Below are 15,977 nucleotides of genomic sequence, written 5' to 3'. Positions count from 1 at the left end.
GGTGCCAGCAACTAGGCCGAATGTGGGTGTCCGTGTGTGATTGCTAGCAATGATCAAGCTGGACTAGCTGTGAATAGGCGTGTCCTGAGAGACAGGAGGTGTGAGTGGGTGCCTAAGAGGTAGCTCTGAATGTTGGAGCATGTGTGTATCTCTAAAGGCAAGAGAATCTCTAATTCTAGCAAAATAACTGGGGTACTGAGGAAGTGTAAGGACATCTGGTCATGATAACGGCCGTGAGTTGCTGGGTGAAAGAGGAGTGGAGCCACAGCACAGACCGCGAAAGCACCAACTCGAGGTGCAGTTCAGCAACCATGAGGCGGTCCGTATGTGTTCCTACAAAGGATGCAGAAGAGAAAGTATAAGGTCTTTTTTGAGGACAGGTTGAGCCACAGTCTACCGTGCCAGCATGGAAGTATGATCATCTAGCTCAGAGCTGTTCCTGATTCTTAAGAATTCATAGAGGTGGAGAAGATGATTTCCATAATGATGGAGCTGATGTGTAAGCTGATAGCTACGGAGCATGGTTTTTATACCTCAGTGATCATGCAATACACTTTTTGTTCTTAATATGAAACTATATGAAAGGCCTTCATGTTCTTCTGTCAATAGACAGATATAGCTTACTAGAATATTTATCAGTGTTTCACTTTTCCTGATTTAAAATTATGACTTGGGTTGAGTCTTCACCTCAGGCTAGTAATGGACGTTACATTCAAATTAATTCAGCTGGCTGTAGGTATTAACTTTAATTATTAGGACCAAGGAACGTTATTAGTTCAAGATCAAACCACGTTAATCCTCGCTGTCACTCTAATTAAACTGCAGCTAATGTAGGAAGAAATTTGGTCCACAGCTTTTAAACAATCCATTTCATAAATTTATGAATCGGATCCTGTTACTAACTGTAACAAAACTATTATCAAAGAAAGCAATCCCAAAGATTTATGGACAAATTTGGAACCAGTGTGATTAGATGCACTTCCCCCGAAATCAGTGTAACTGAATCAATTCCCTGCAGGTCAGAATTTGGCTTTAGTTCAATATTTCTCCTGCCAATTTTACAGACATTTTCTGTAGTGTTTTAAATTACCCTGTTATTGCAAATCATGGAATAAATATTTTAACATATTGAACTTTGAAGCACGAGTATTTTCTTCAAAGTTCCATGGAGATGCTTAGAAACATTTGGACATGAGCCAACAATGTTTGGACATGAGCCAGCAGTGTATGCTTGCAGCCCAGAAAGCCAGTCGTACCCTGGGCTGCCTAAAAAGAAGTGTGGCCAGCAGGTCAAGGGAGGTGATCGTCACACTCTACTCCACTCTTGTGAGATCTGCCTGGAGTACTGCATCCAGCTCAGGGGTCCCCAGTACAAGAAAGACTTGGACTTGTTAGAGCAAGCCAAGAGGAGGGCCACAAAAATGATCAGACGAATGGAACACCTCTCCTCTGAAGAAAGGCTGAGAGAGTTGGGATTGTTCATCCTGGAGAAGAGAAGGCTCTGGGGAGACCTTATAGCAGCCTTTCAGTACTTAAAGGGGGCTTATAAGAAAGATGGGAACAGACTTTTTAGCAGGACATGCAGTGACAGGACAATGGGCAATGATTTTAAACTGAAAGAGGGTAGATTTAGATTAGACATGAGGAAGAAATTTTCTACAATGAGAGTGGTGAGGCACTGGAACAGGTTGCCCAGAGAAGTTGTGGTTGGCCCATCACTGGAAGTGTTCAAGGTCAGGTTGGATGGGGCTTCGAGCAACCTGGTCTAGTGGAAGGTGTCCTTGCTCACAACAGGGGGGTTGGACTAGACGATCTTTAAAGATCCCTTCCAACCCAAACCATTCTATGATTCTATGTTTCTATGATTAGCACGATACACTACCTATCCACTGGCTGTGTCAATACCCTGAAATGCACATTCTTTATTTGGCAGTTTCATTTCCTCTTTCAGAAATGATACTGAAGTTTATATACTTCCTAAATCCAAAGTACATCTATGACCGCCTCACTCTCTGGATGAGGAGAAAGTGAGATGGATTTAAAACTGGCTGAACAGCCAGGCCCAGAGGGTTGTGATCAGCAGCACAAAGTCTAGCTGGGTGCCAGTAACTAGCAGTGTATCCCAGGGGTCAATACTGGGTCTGACCCTGTTCAACATCTGAAATAATGATTGTCCTGGGTTCAGCCAGAACAGTGTTATTTTTCACCAGAAGCCGGGAAGGGACACAGCCGGGCCGGCTGACCCAAACTGGCCAAACAAACAGGGTATTCAATACCATGTGCCGTCATGCTGGGTTCTGAGTGGCGGAGCTGGCCAGGGGGGAAGTCAATCATGGCTCAGGAGCGCGCGGGGCATCGGGCGGTGAGAGTTGCTCTGTGCATTTCACTGTTTGTTTTGTATATCCACCCGCAACCTGTGGAGGACCCCATGCCAGAGCAGATGGATGGGCCCAAAGGAGGCTGCGAACCTGTAGAGAGCCTGTGCTGGAACAGGCTCCTGGAAGGACCTGTGGACCCATGGGGGACCCACGCTGGAGCCAGATTGTTGGCAGGACTTGTGACCCCATGAGGGACCCACGCTGGAGCAGTCTTTACCTGAAGGACTGCACCCAGTGGAAAGGACCTACGCTGCAGCAGTTCATGAAGAACTGCAGCCTCTGGGAAGGACCCACATTGGAGAAGTTTGTGGAGGACTGTCTCCCGTGGGAGGGACCCCATGCGGGAGCAGGGGAAGAGCGTGAGAAGGAAGGAACAGCAGAGAAAAAGCATTACGAACTGATCACAACCCCCATTCCCCATCCCCTTGCACTGCTTAGGGAGGAGATAGAGATAGAAGAGTTGGGAGTAAAGTTGAGCCTGGGAAGAAGGGAGGGGCAAAGGTGTTTTTAGTTCTGTTCTTATTTCTCACTGTCCTACTCTGATTAATTGGCAATAAATTAAATTAATTTCCCTAAGTCGAGTCTGTTTTGGTAACCGAATTGATAAGTAGTTTCCCAGTCCTTATCTCGACCCATGCGCTTTTCGTTGTATTTTTCTCCTCCTGTCCTGTTGAGGAGGGGGAGTGATAGAGTGGCTGGGTGGGCACCTGGCAGCCAGTCTATGTCAACCCACCACAGCGTTTAACAAAATGGCAGCTCCGTGCCACAAAATGGCATCTCCCTGCCAGAAAATACAGCTGAAAGAAAACGGTGGCCCCCTGTGTATGTAGGGGAAGGGAGTTCCTGGTCTAATGTACTTCTGAGTAAACTGGAAGGGGTGGCTGATCCTGCCAGCCAATCACAGTAGACCACTAGAAGAGGAGAGTGACTTCTGGGGCAAATGGAGAGTGACTTCTGGGGCGAAGCTACTGAAGGTGAAGGGCTCTGGAGCAGAGGCTCGCGCCGAGGGACCCTTTCTCCAGTGGCAAAACCGCAGCGGCGAGGCGGCAAAAAGCGCCGAGAGAGGAGACCCCAGCCCCACCCCCCCCCCCCCGAGCGGGAAAGCGAGAGGTGCCAACGAGTGGCAGCTCTGACTCAGCGGGGGCGGAGTCGAGTGTGACAGCGGCCAAACCCCCTCACGGATAAGAGCAGCCCCCAGGAAGCGCGGGGGACCAGGAGCGCGGGGGACCAGGAGCGGCGCAGCAGTTTGCGCGGCAGTTCGAGCAGGGAAGGCGACAGGCAGGGTGCAGCCGCCCCTCCTGGCAACTCAAGTAGTGGGCATCGCCTTTCCAGGAGATATTCTAGCCATGGTTACCACCCGTGGTAAAGCTCTTGCTAGAAGGAGTGTGGGGACCCAGACAGAGGCCCCACGCAAGAACGCAGGTGTCCAGGTCTCTGGCTGCAGGGAGTGCCTGAGCCTGGCACTCGTACCGGAGGACAGCAGAGACAACTGCTGTGTTCGGTGTGAGCAGGTGAATGATCTGCTCAGCTTGGTGGCAGAGCTGAAGGAGGAAGTGGAGAGGTTGAGGAGCATCCGGGAGTGTGAGAGAGAGATCGACTGGTGGAGCTGCACCCTGCCCTCCCTGAGGCAGAGGCAGCAGGAGGCGGCTCCACAAAAAGCAGAGAACCCCCTACCCTCTTGCCACCGAGCAGAAAGAGGGGACCTAAGAGATGGGGGGGAATGGAAACGGGTCCCTGCTCAGGGGGGCAAGAGAATCCCCTCCCAGCCTCCCTCACCTGCCCAGTTGCCCTTAAGCAACAGATACGGGGCTCTGGAATGTGAGGGACCGGCCACAGAGGAAGTGGGTGTAGGTGAAGCTCCATCCAGGGGGTTGCCCAGGACGAGTCAGACAGCCCCACGTATTACGACTGCCTCAGCTAAGAAAAAAAGGAGGGTAATTGTCATAGGTGATTCCCTTCTGAGGGGAACAGAGGGCCCAATCTGCCGACCAGACCCATCCCACAGGGAAGTCTGCTGCCTCCCTGGGGCCCAGATTAGGGATGTTGCGAAGAAACTCCCTGGTCTGGCGCAGCCTTCTGATTACTGCCCCCTCTTGGTAATGCAGGTTGGCGGGGACGAGATAGCGGAGAGAAGTCCCAAGGCCATCAAAAGGGACTTCAGGGCACTGGGGCGATTGGTTGAGGGATCAGGGGCGCAGGTGGTGTTTTCCTCCATCCCATCAGTGGCAGGGAACAGCACTGAAAGGGGCAGGAAAACTCACCTGGTTAACAGGTGGCTCAGGGACTGGTGCCTTCGGTCAAATTTTGGCTTCTTTGATCATGGGGAGGTGTACACAGCACCGGGCCTGCTGACGACAGGTGCATCGCAGCTATCTCAAAGGGGAAAAAGGATTCTTGGCCATGAGCTGGCGGGGCTCATTGAGAGGGCTTTAAACTAGGTTCGAAGGGGGAAGAGGACATTGCCCAGCTCGCTAGGGATGAGCCTAGGCTTGGCGTACCAGGGTCAGGGGTGAGATTGACAGCCCAGCTCAAGTGTGTCTACACCAATGCACGTAACATGGGCAATAAACAGGAGGAGTTGGAAGCCATTATGCAGCAGGACGGCTACGACTTGGACGCCATCACAGAAATGTGGTGGGACAACTCGCATGACTGGCATGCTGTCATGGATGGCTACAGACTCTTTAGGAAAGACAGACCAACAAGGAGAGGCGGGGGAGTTGCTCTATATGTGAGGGAGCAACTGGAATGCATTGAGCTTGGCCTGGGGGCAAATGAGGAACGAGTTGAGAACTTGTGGGTTAGAATTAAGGGACAGGCTCAAAAGGGTGACATTACGGTGGGTGTGTACTACAGGCCACCTGACCAGGAGGAGGAAATTGATGAGGCCTTCTACAGGCAGCTGCAAGCAGCCTCACAATCACAGGCCCTGGTTCTCATGGGGGACTTCAACCACCCTGACATCAGCTGGGAAGACCATACAGCTAGGCAGGCGCAATCCAGGAGGTTCCTGCAGAGCATCGATGATAACTTTCTGATGCAAGTGGTGGAGGAACCAACAAGGAAAGGCGCGCTGCTGGACCTTGTATTAACAAACAAGGAGGGACTGGTGGAGGATGTGAAGGTCGGAGGTAGACTCGGCTGCAGTGACCATGAAATGGTCGAGTTCAGGATCCTGCGTGGAGGAAGCAGGGCGATAAGCAGGATCAAAACCTTGGACCTCAGGAGGGTTAACTTTGCCCTCTTCAAGGAGCTACTGGGAGGAATCCCGTGAGCCAGGGCTCTCAAAGGCAGGGGGGTCCATGAGTGCTGGTCGCTCTTCAAATGTCACTTCCTCCATGCTCAGGAGCAGTGCATCCCCCTGAGGAAGAAATCGAGCAAAGGAGGCAGGACACCTGCATGGTTAAACAAGGAGCTTCTAGCAGAGATCAGGTGGAAGAGAAAGGTCCATGGAATGTGGAAAGAGGGACAGGCCACTTGGGAAGAGTACACGAAAGTGGTCAGAGCGTGCAGGGATGCGACGAGGAAGGCCAAGGCCCACCTGGAACTGAAGCTGGCAAGGGATGTCAAAAACAACAAGAAGGGCTTCTTCAACTACATCAGCAGCAAAAGGAAGGCTTGGGACAATGTGGGGCCACTGCTGAATGAGGCGGGTGTCCTGGTGACGGAGGATGCAGAGAAGGCAGAGGTACTGAATGCCTTCTTTGCTTCAGTCTTCAGTGCTAAGACTGGCCCTCAGGAATCCCAGGCCCCGGAGGTAAGAGAAGAAGCCTACAAAGAGGATGACTTTCCCTTGGTCGAGGAGGACTGTGTGAGAGATCGCTTAAGCGATCTGGACGTCCACAAATCCATGGGCCCCGATGGAATGCACCCACAAGTGCTGAGAGAGCTGGTGGATGTCATTGCTGAGCCACTCTCCATCATCTTTGAGAGGTCCTGGAGGACAGGAGAGGTGCCCGAGGACTGGAGAAAGGCCAATGTCACTCCAATCTTCAAAAAGGGCAAGAAGGAGGACCCAGGGAACTGCAGGCCGGTCAGCCTCACCTCCATCCCGGGAAAGCTGATGGAGCAGCTTATCCTGGAGGCCATCATCAAGCAAGTGGAGGAAAAGAAGGTTATCAGGAGCAGTCAGCATGGATTCACCAAGGGGAAATCATGCCTGACAAATCTGATAGCTTTCTACGATGGCATGACTATCTGGGTAGACAAAGGGAGAGCCGTGGATGTTGTCTACCTCGACTTCAGCAAGGCTTTTGACACAGTCTCCCGTAACATCCTCCCAGGAAAGCTCAGGAAGTGTGGGCTGGATGAGTGGTCGGTGAAGTGGATTGAGAACTGGCTGAATGGCAGAACTCAGAGGGTTGTCGTCAGCGGCGCTGAGTCTAGTTGGAGGCCGGTAATTAGTGGTGTCCCCCAGGGGTCAGTACTGGGCCCAGTCTTGTTCAACTTCTTCATCAACGACCTGGATGAAGAGTTAAATGTACCCTCAGCAAGTTTGCTGATGACACCAAACTGGGAGGAGTGGCAGACACACCGTAAGGCTGTGCTGCCATTCAGCGAGACCTGGACAGGCTGGAAAGTTGGGCAGAGAGGAACCTGATGAGGTTCAACAAGGGCAAGTGCAGGGTCCTGCACCTGGGGAGGAACAACCCCATGCACCAGTACAGGCTCGGGGCTGACCTGCTGGAGAGCAGCTCTGCGGAGAGGGACCTGGGTGTCCTGGTGGACGACAGGTTAACCATGAGCCAGCAGTGTGCCCTGGCTGCCAAGAAAGCCAATGGGATCCTGGGGTGCATGAAGAAGAGTGTGGCCAGCAGGTCGAGGGAGGTTCTCCTTCCCCTCTACACTGCCGTGGTGAGGCCCCATCTGGAGTACTGTGTCCAGTTGTGGGCTCCCCAGTTCAAGAAAGATGAGGAGCTACTGGAGAGAGTCCAGCGGAGGGCTACGAGGATGGTGAGGGGACTGGAACATCTCTCCTACGAGGAGAGGCTGAGGGAGCTGGGCTTGTTCAGCCTGGAGAAGGCTGCGAGGGGACCTTATAAATCCTTACAAATATCTGAAGGGTGGGTGTCAGGAGGATGGGGCCAAGCTCTTTTCAGTGGTGCCCAGCGACAGGACAAGGGGCAATGGGCACTGGGCACAAACTGAAGCACAGGAAGTTCCGTCTGAACATGAAGAAGAATTTCTTCCCTCTGAGGGTGACAGAGCACTGGAACAGGCTGCCCAGGGAGGTTGTGGAGTCTCCTTCTCTGGAGATATTCAAGACCTGCCTGGACGCTGTCCTGTGCAGCCTGCTGTAGGTGACCCTGCTTCGGCAGGGGGGTTGGACTAGATGACCCACAGAGGTCCCTTCCAACCCCTACCATTCTGTGTTTCTATGTGGCTGCCTGCAATGGGGCAGTAGTTCTGCCAGATGCTGGCGGCATGACACCTGTCACTTCTTATCTTGGATAAAAGTTCGAAATGGATTATAAACACACTAGGAATATACATGTGCATTATAGACAGAAATTCCTGAATTTTACTGCAGCCCTTTATAACACTCTCCGCACATAGTAGTGTGATTTGCCTTATGTATTCAATCCAACCATCTAACTCGATCCTTAGGGAATTTCATCTTGATGTTTGAGTTCAAAACCAGAAAGTGAACTACAGTAGCCCTATGACTAGGAATATAGGAGACCTGGATTCAAATCATTCCTGTGCTTTATTCCCATTCAGAGGTACCTGGTTCTTCCAGTGCTTCATACATAGACCCACACATTTCTTAAAAGCCTAGAACTGGACACAGTACTCCAGATGTGGCCTCTCCAGTGCTGAGTAGAGGGGAAGGATAACCTCCCTCAACCTGCTGGCAATGCTCTTTCTAATGTAGCCCAGGATACTGTTGGCTTTCTTTGCAACAAGGGCACATTACTGGCTCATATTCAACCTGGTGTCCACCAGGATACCAAGGTCCTTCTCTGCAGAGCTGCTTTCCAGCCAGTCAACTCTCAGCATGCACTAGTGTCTGGGGTTGGTCCTCCCTACATGCAGGGCTTTGCATTTCCCCTTGTTGAACTTCATGAGATTCCTCTCTGTCCATTTCTCCAGCTTGTTCAGGTCCCTCTGAGTGGCAGCACAACCACCTGGTGTATCAGCCACTCCTCCCAGTTTTGTATCGTCTGTGAACTTGCTGAGGGTACACTCTGTCTCAGCGTTCATTAATGAAGATGTTAAACAGTGTTGGCCTCAGTATTGATCCCTGGGATATACCACTAATGTCTTGTCTTCAAATCAAATGGACTTTGCACCACTGATCAACACCCTCTGGGCCTGGCCATTCAGCCAGTTTTCAATCCACCTCACTGTCCACTTATCTGACCCATACTTCGTCAGCTTATCTATGAGGATGTTACGGGAGACAGTGTCAAAAGACTTACTAAAGTTGAGGTAAACGGCATCCACTGCTCTGTCCTCATCCACCAAGCTAGTCATGTCTCATTGCAAAAGGCTGTCAGGTTGGTTAAGCATGATTTTCCCTTCTAAAATACATGCTGACTGTTCCTGATCAGCTTCTTGTCCTTCATGTGTTTGGAAATGGAGTATTTTCTCCATCACCTTCCTAGGGACTGAGGGGAGGCTGACCAGCCTGTAGTTCCCCAGATCTTATTTCTTGCCCTTCTTGAAGATAGGAGTGACGTTTTCTCTCTTCTAATTTTCAGGAACCTCTCCCAGTTGCGATGACCTTTGACAGATAACTGAGAGTGGCCTCGCAACGACATCAGCCAGCTCTCTCAGCACTTGTGGGTGCAACCCATCAGGCCCCGTGGACTTATATATGTCCAGTTTGTTTAAGTGCTCCCTAATCTGGTCCTCCTCCACCAAGGGTAAGTCATCCTTGCTCCAGACTTTCCCTCTGATCTCAGGGACCTGGGATTCCTGAAGACCTGTCTCACCAGTAAAGACTGAAGCAAAAAAGGCATTGAGAACCTCTGCCTTTTCCAGGTCCTTTGTTACCAGGTCCCCTGCTCCACTCAGCAGCAGGCCCATGTTTTTCATGTCTTCCTTTTGTGTTTATGTACTTGCGGAATCCTTCCTTGTAGCCCTTCACATCCCTTGCCAGATTCAACTCCAGGTGGACCTTGACTTTCCTAACCCCATCCTGTAACCAGGGTGATAGAATCAGCTAACCATGGCAATGAACAATGCTGCTATAGTCCTTGTACAGCCCTATCCAACTGGACATTAGGTCTGGGAACATTGACTATACGAAGTAAGTCGTTTGAAACAGATGTAGGTAATCATTAATGCGAACAAAACAATAGACAATGTGTTTCTGTCAAAAGAGAACGATGGAGTGTGGTTTCGTGTAGCGAACTGAGAAAACTAACCAGGACTGCCAAGATTGCGAGCCGAGTGGGTAAAAGGTAATTCCGGCAGGGGGAGATCGCGACCACCGACCCATTGACCACCTACCCAAGTAATACCACCTACTCAAAAAGGAACAATGGAAGAGGATAACTGAGTCTGTGCAACAATTTACATGTGAAACGAGAAAATTTGCACCAATCACCAAAGGGAATAATACTGAATATGCATGAATATAATAAATATGTATATTTTTGATCTATATAAACCGCATGGAAAAAGTATGAGGTATGCACGTTCGGTGGAGTTATCCCCCGTGCATCCAGCGCTGCAATAAAGAATGCCTGCCTTTCAACACTACATTGGTGTTACGAGGTTTTATTCCTGGATTTTCGGTGACAATCCCAGCAAGATTAGACAGGAACTCTATACCCCTCCTGAGTCACCTGCTCCTGTTTCCACTTCTTGTACACTTCCTTTTTTTATGTCAGAGTTCAGTCAGGAGCTCCTTGCTCATCCATGTAGGCCTCCTCCCACCTTTGTTTATGTGGTGGGTAGACCTTGGCCAGCTGCCAGATGCCCACCCAGCCACTCCTCAACAGGACAGGGGGAGAAAATAAGATGGTAAAGCTCATGGGTCTAGATAAAGACAAGGAGATCACTTACCAATTGCCATCACAGGCAAAACAGACTTGAATTGAGGAAGATTAATTTATTTGGTTGCCAATTAAAAACAGAGTAGGAAGGCAAGAAACAAAGACAAAAACTGAAAACATCTTCCCCCCACCCCCTCTTCTGAGGCTCAAATTAACTTCTTCATTCCCTATGCTGTGGTAGTTTTCCAGATTATATTTTGGGTTTTTTCATCCATCACGCAGTAGCAAATCCTAGTGCAGAGGCTGTGCTTTGCCAGAGGAAAAACATGGCATGCTGGATATTGAATCTGAGAGTGCTCTCACTAAGGCGGCCGTTTTCAGTGCTCAGATAGTTGTGACCTACAGACCATCTCTGTATTATTTACCAGTGCTTTGGGGACGATGTGTTGAACTGCTGAGCCTTTAGGCTCGTCCTTTTATGCCAAAATAGTTATGCTGATGTAAGGAGAGCAGAATTTGTTCCAATAGCTCATTGAATTGAAAAACTAATTAAAATATGTGTCGGAAAAGGCATTTGGCATTGACTTTGACCAAGGAGAGGAAGATGAGCGTAAACCCTTGATTACTTTTCATTCTGTTTATCTATCTCATAGTTCAAAATTATTCCATATATTAGCTGAATCTTGGCAAGTTCTCTTCTGTTGTTCAGTACAGGAAATGAAGAATGGGAGAAAGAGGTGGGAGAAGAGAACCAACTGTTTGCCTAATTATGCTGGATGCATCTAGATGCCAAAAACACATGATGAATGTTGCTGTCTCAATCTAACAGATTTTTAATAGATTCATCTGTCAAATCTCATTACTACTAGCATATGATTTTAACATTAATCTCAGTTTTTGGTTTATTTCTTTGTCAAATTAGCTATTTACAGGGTACCTCATTAATACTTCTAAGGTAGTGTAAAGAGAATTGGAGGAGAAAGTTGCATGTGGGGAAATGAACAATTTCAGATTCACAGTCTTTTGAGCTTTTCTCCTTTTATATGAATATATTTCCTAAAAATTCATTGGGGACAGCTAGACATCTGCTTATGCAAACCCAATCTGTCTTTTGCAGAGAAGTTTACCATCAAGATGGGTTTTGTCAGCCATACAGGGGAATTGCATGTGCTCGTACCACTGGAAACAGGTCTATTTTTGTGGACTCTCTCCAGGGAGAAATGCAAGGGGAAATCGAAAACCAAATTACTGATAAGATTATATACATCTGTAGTGGGAAAATTATCATTTGTATAAGTATCCAATTCAAGTTGTCCTGGGTTCGGCCAGGATAGGGTTAATTTTCACCAGAAGCCAGGAGGGGACACAGCTGGGCCAGTGACCCAAACTGGCCAAGCAAAGCAAACAGGGTATTCGATACCATGTGACATCATGCTCGGTTTCTGAGTGGGGGAGCTGGCCAGGGGGAAGTGAGTCGCGGCTCGGGAGTGCGCTGGGCATCGAGCAGTGAGAGTTGCTCTGTGCATTTCGCTGTTTGTTTTGTATATTCTTCTTATCAGTGTTATTGTTGTTACTGTTTGCTTCGTTTGCTGTTCTGTTAAACTGCCCTTATCCCGACCCACGAGTTTTGCCTTTTTCTTCCCGTTCTCCTCCCTACCTCAGTGGAGGGAGGGGTGATATAGAGCGACAGCGTGGTCCTTTGCTGTCAGCCAGGACTGTTCTCAGCAAATTTGCAGATGACCCAAAACTAGAAGGAGTGTCTGATACACCAGAGGGTTGTGCTGCCATCCAGAGGGACCTGGACAGGTTGCAGAAATGGGCTGACAGGAAACTCATGCAGTTCAATAAGAGGAAATGCAAAGTCTTGCACCTGGGGAGGAACATCCCTAGGCATCAGTATATGCTGGGGGCCACCCAGTTGGAAAGCAGCTTGGCAGAAAAGGCCCTGGGGATCCTGGTGGACACCAGGTTGAACATGAGTCCGCAATGTGCCCTTGCAGCAAATAAGGCTAATGGTATCCCAGGCTGGATTGGGAGGAGTGTTGCCAGCAGGTCGAGGGAGGTGATCCTTCCCCCCTACTCAGCACTGGTGAGGCCATACCTGGAGTCCTGTGTCTAGTTCTGGGCTCCCCAGTACAGGAGAGATGTGGACACAGTAGACGGAGTCCAACAAAGGGCCACAAGGATGATTAAGGGACTGGAGCATCTCACCTATGAGAAAAGGCTGAGACAACTGGGACTGTTTATCCTAGAGAAGGCTCAAGGAGGATCTTATCAATGTATATAAATACCTGAAGGGAGAGTGTAAAGATGATGGCAGGATAAGATGATCTCAAGCAAGTGGAGGAAAAGAAGGTGATCAGGAGTAATCATCATGGATTCACCAAGGGGAAATCATGCTTCACCAATCTAATAGCCTTCTATGATGGCATGACTGGCTGGGTAGATGAGGGGAGAGCAGTGGATGTTGTCTACCTAGACTTCAGCAAGGCTTTCGACACTGTCTACCATAACATCCTCCCAGGGAAGCTCAGGAAGTGTGGGCTGGATGAATGGTCAGTGAGGTGGATTGAGAAATGGCTGAATGGCAGAGCTCAGAGGGTTGTCATCAGCGGCCCAGACTCTAGTTGGAGGCCGGTAACTAGTGGTGTCCCCCAGGGGTCAGTACTGGGCCCAGTCTTGTTCAACTTCTTCATCAATGACCTGGATGAAGGGACAGAGTGTACCCTCAGCAAGTTTGCTGATGACACAAAACTGGGAGGAGTGGTGGATACACCGGAAGGCTGTGCTTCCATTCAGCGAGACCTGGACAGGCTGGAGAGTTGAACGGAGAGGAACCTGATGAAGTCCAACAAGGGCAAGTGCAGGGTCCTGCACCTGGGGAGGAATAACCCCATGCACCAGTACAGGCTCGGGGCTGACCTGCTGGAGGGCAGCTCTGCGGAGAGGGACCTGGGTGTGCTGGTGGATGACAAGTTGACCATGAGCCAGCAGTGTGCCCTGGCTGCCAAGAAGGCCAATGGGATCCTGGGGTGCATCAAGAAGAGTGTGGCCAGCAGGTCGAGGGAGGTTCTCCTTCCCCTCTACTCTGCCCTGGTGAGGCCTCATCTGGAGTACTGTGTCCAGTTCTGGGCTCCCCACTTCAAGAAAGATGAGGAGCTACTGGAGAGAGTCCAGCAGAGGGCTACGAGGATGATGAGGGGACTGGAGCATCTCTCCTACGAGGAAAGGCTGGGGGATCTGGGCTTGTTTAGCCTGGGGACCTAATAAATGCTTATAAATATCTGAAGGGTGGGTGTCAGGAGAATGGGGCCAGACTCTTTTCAGTGATGCCCAGCAACAGGACAAGGGGCAACGGGCACAAACTGAAGCATAGAAAGTTCCGTCTGAACATGAAGAAGAACTTCTTCACTGTGAGGGTGACAGCAGTGGAACAGGCTGCCCAGGGAGGTTGTGGAGTCTCCTTCTCTGGAGATATTCAAGACCCGCCTGGACGCGGTCCTGTGCAGCCTGCTGTAGGTGACCCTGCTTCAGCAGGGGGGTTGGACTAGATGACCCACAGAGGGAGGTCCCTTCCAACCCCTAACATTCTGTGATTCTGTGATTCTGTGATCTCCAGAGGTCCCTTCCAGCCTCAACCATTCTTTAGTTCTGCGATTCTGTGATTCTGTGATTCTGTGACAGAGCGGGCATCTCTTTGTTGCACTGCCTTGTTATTTGGCATCCACTTCAGATAACCCATAATTGCAAATCTCTCAAAGTGCAAAATTTAACTAACTGTATACCTAAAAATATATTTTCCTTACTGAATTGTTTTGGTGTTAGTAAGTAGTTACTTTTTATGATGCGTGGTAAACCACAAACATTGCATGGATGCCAGTTTGATGCGATGATTTCAGGAAAGAGCAAACTGTTTCCTAGGCTGAACTGGGCACCTCAAGAATGCACAACATAGTGTACAAGCAATACTAATAGTTTGGTTTGCTTGAACAGAGTAAAAACTGTTCTGTCAAGAGCTTACAAAAGGATAGTACAAGTTAATCTACATCTAATGTTATATTATAATACCCTGTGTACTCTATGAATAAAGTAACTTATAAAAATGACAGACACAAATGTTAGAAAAACTCTTTTGAAATGCCTTTGTTAGGTTGCCAGTCCTTCATATTTTAAAATGGAATAAATTTGATATAAATACATCGAACACAATCCCACAGAAAATTAAAATTAAGATGAAAGGATTGTTTTTCCTGTTTTGGCAAGAATATGAAAATAAACTTTTCCCACATGATAAAAACGTCAATTCATTTTCAGATGCGCAATGATAGGTATTAAACTAAAATCATACAGGATACAACTCTCACTGCATATTATTTTTCTTAGTTTTGTTTGTGTTACTCTGGCACTTAGAAGTCCATGTTATAGGCTCAAACATTCTGTGCTAAGCAGTGCTGTTCTAAGTTACATGTCTTTCCATGTTCCTGCCTTGCTACAGGAGTGAGATAATTTTTTTGGTTTTGGAACAGTTAATTCCCTTTTCTTCCTGTACCACCCAAAGGAAACAAGCACAAAACATCCAGTTTCTGAGAAAAGGATGGAAAATTTGAGTCATAAATTGCTGGATATCTGAAGACACAAACAATCTCTTCAGCGCAAGTAATAATAATAATTATATATATATTTTATCATCTTTTAGAACACATATTTATGGATAAGATATATGTAGTTAAATAATTTTAAATCAAACAATCAATAAAACCCATAAACCCATCTGCTCAGTATTACAGAACACATTACAACTTGCAACTCTGTTAGCTTTAAATGTTAAAAAACTAAAATAAGCTGTTTAAAAAAAGCAAATATGTTTTATCTGCATAACTGCATATAATTTAGAGCATTTTTCAGACTCATATGTTAAAACTTTCCAAAGTATTTTGATAGAAAAATAAAATATATATTTCCATTTGTTTAAAACACATTGTGGGATTTTCATTCCTGCAGCCCTTTGCTTTTTCTTTTTTTCTACCTCCCTACACCTTTTCATTTTTTTGCCTTCAAATAATGCTTTCTTCATTTTCTCAGATATCAATAAAAGAACATGATATCTCTTACCCCCCAACTTTTTCATATGTGCAGTGGGTTGACCCAGGCTGGACGCCAGGTGCCCACCAAGCCATTCTATCACTCCCCCTCCTCAGCTGGACAAGGCGGAGAAAAATATACCAAAAGGCTCGTGGGTCAAGATAAGGACAGGGAGATATCACCCAGCAGTTGCCATCATGAGCAAAACAGACTCAACTCGGGAAAATTAATTTAATTTATTGCCAGTCAGAAGTCAGAGTAGGATAAGGAGAAATAAAACTAAATCTGAAAACACCTTCCCCCCACCCCTCCCTTCTTCCCGGGCCCAACTTTACTCCCCATTTCTCTACCTCCTCCCCCTGAGCAGCACAGGGGGATGGGGAGTGGGTGCTGCGGTCAGTTCATCACAGGTCATCTCTGCCACTCCTTCCTCCTCACACTCTTCCCCTGCTCCAGTGTGGGGTCCCTGCCATGGGAGACAGTCCTCTATGAACTTCTCCAACACGAGTCCTTCCCTCCTCTCTCCACGGGGTCACAGGTCCCGCCAGGAGCCTGCTCCGGCATGGGGTCC

The 15,977-nt window shown here is 48.4% G+C and overlaps 1 pseudogene; it reads left to right on the top strand.

Annotated features, from left to right (window-relative positions):
* LOC142365466 (tyrosine-protein kinase transmembrane receptor ROR2-like) overlaps positions 1-15,977 on the top strand; it is a 99,381-nt pseudogene that overhangs the window by 66,696 nt on the left and 16,708 nt on the right.

The sequence above is a fragment of the Opisthocomus hoazin genome, chromosome W, assembly GCF_030867145.1.
Source record: "Opisthocomus hoazin isolate bOpiHoa1 chromosome W, bOpiHoa1.hap1, whole genome shotgun sequence".
NCBI lineage: Eukaryota > Metazoa > Chordata > Aves > Opisthocomiformes > Opisthocomidae > Opisthocomus > Opisthocomus hoazin.
Note: the sequence above shows the minus strand (reverse complement) of the source record. Positions and strands in the feature narration are given on the sequence as shown.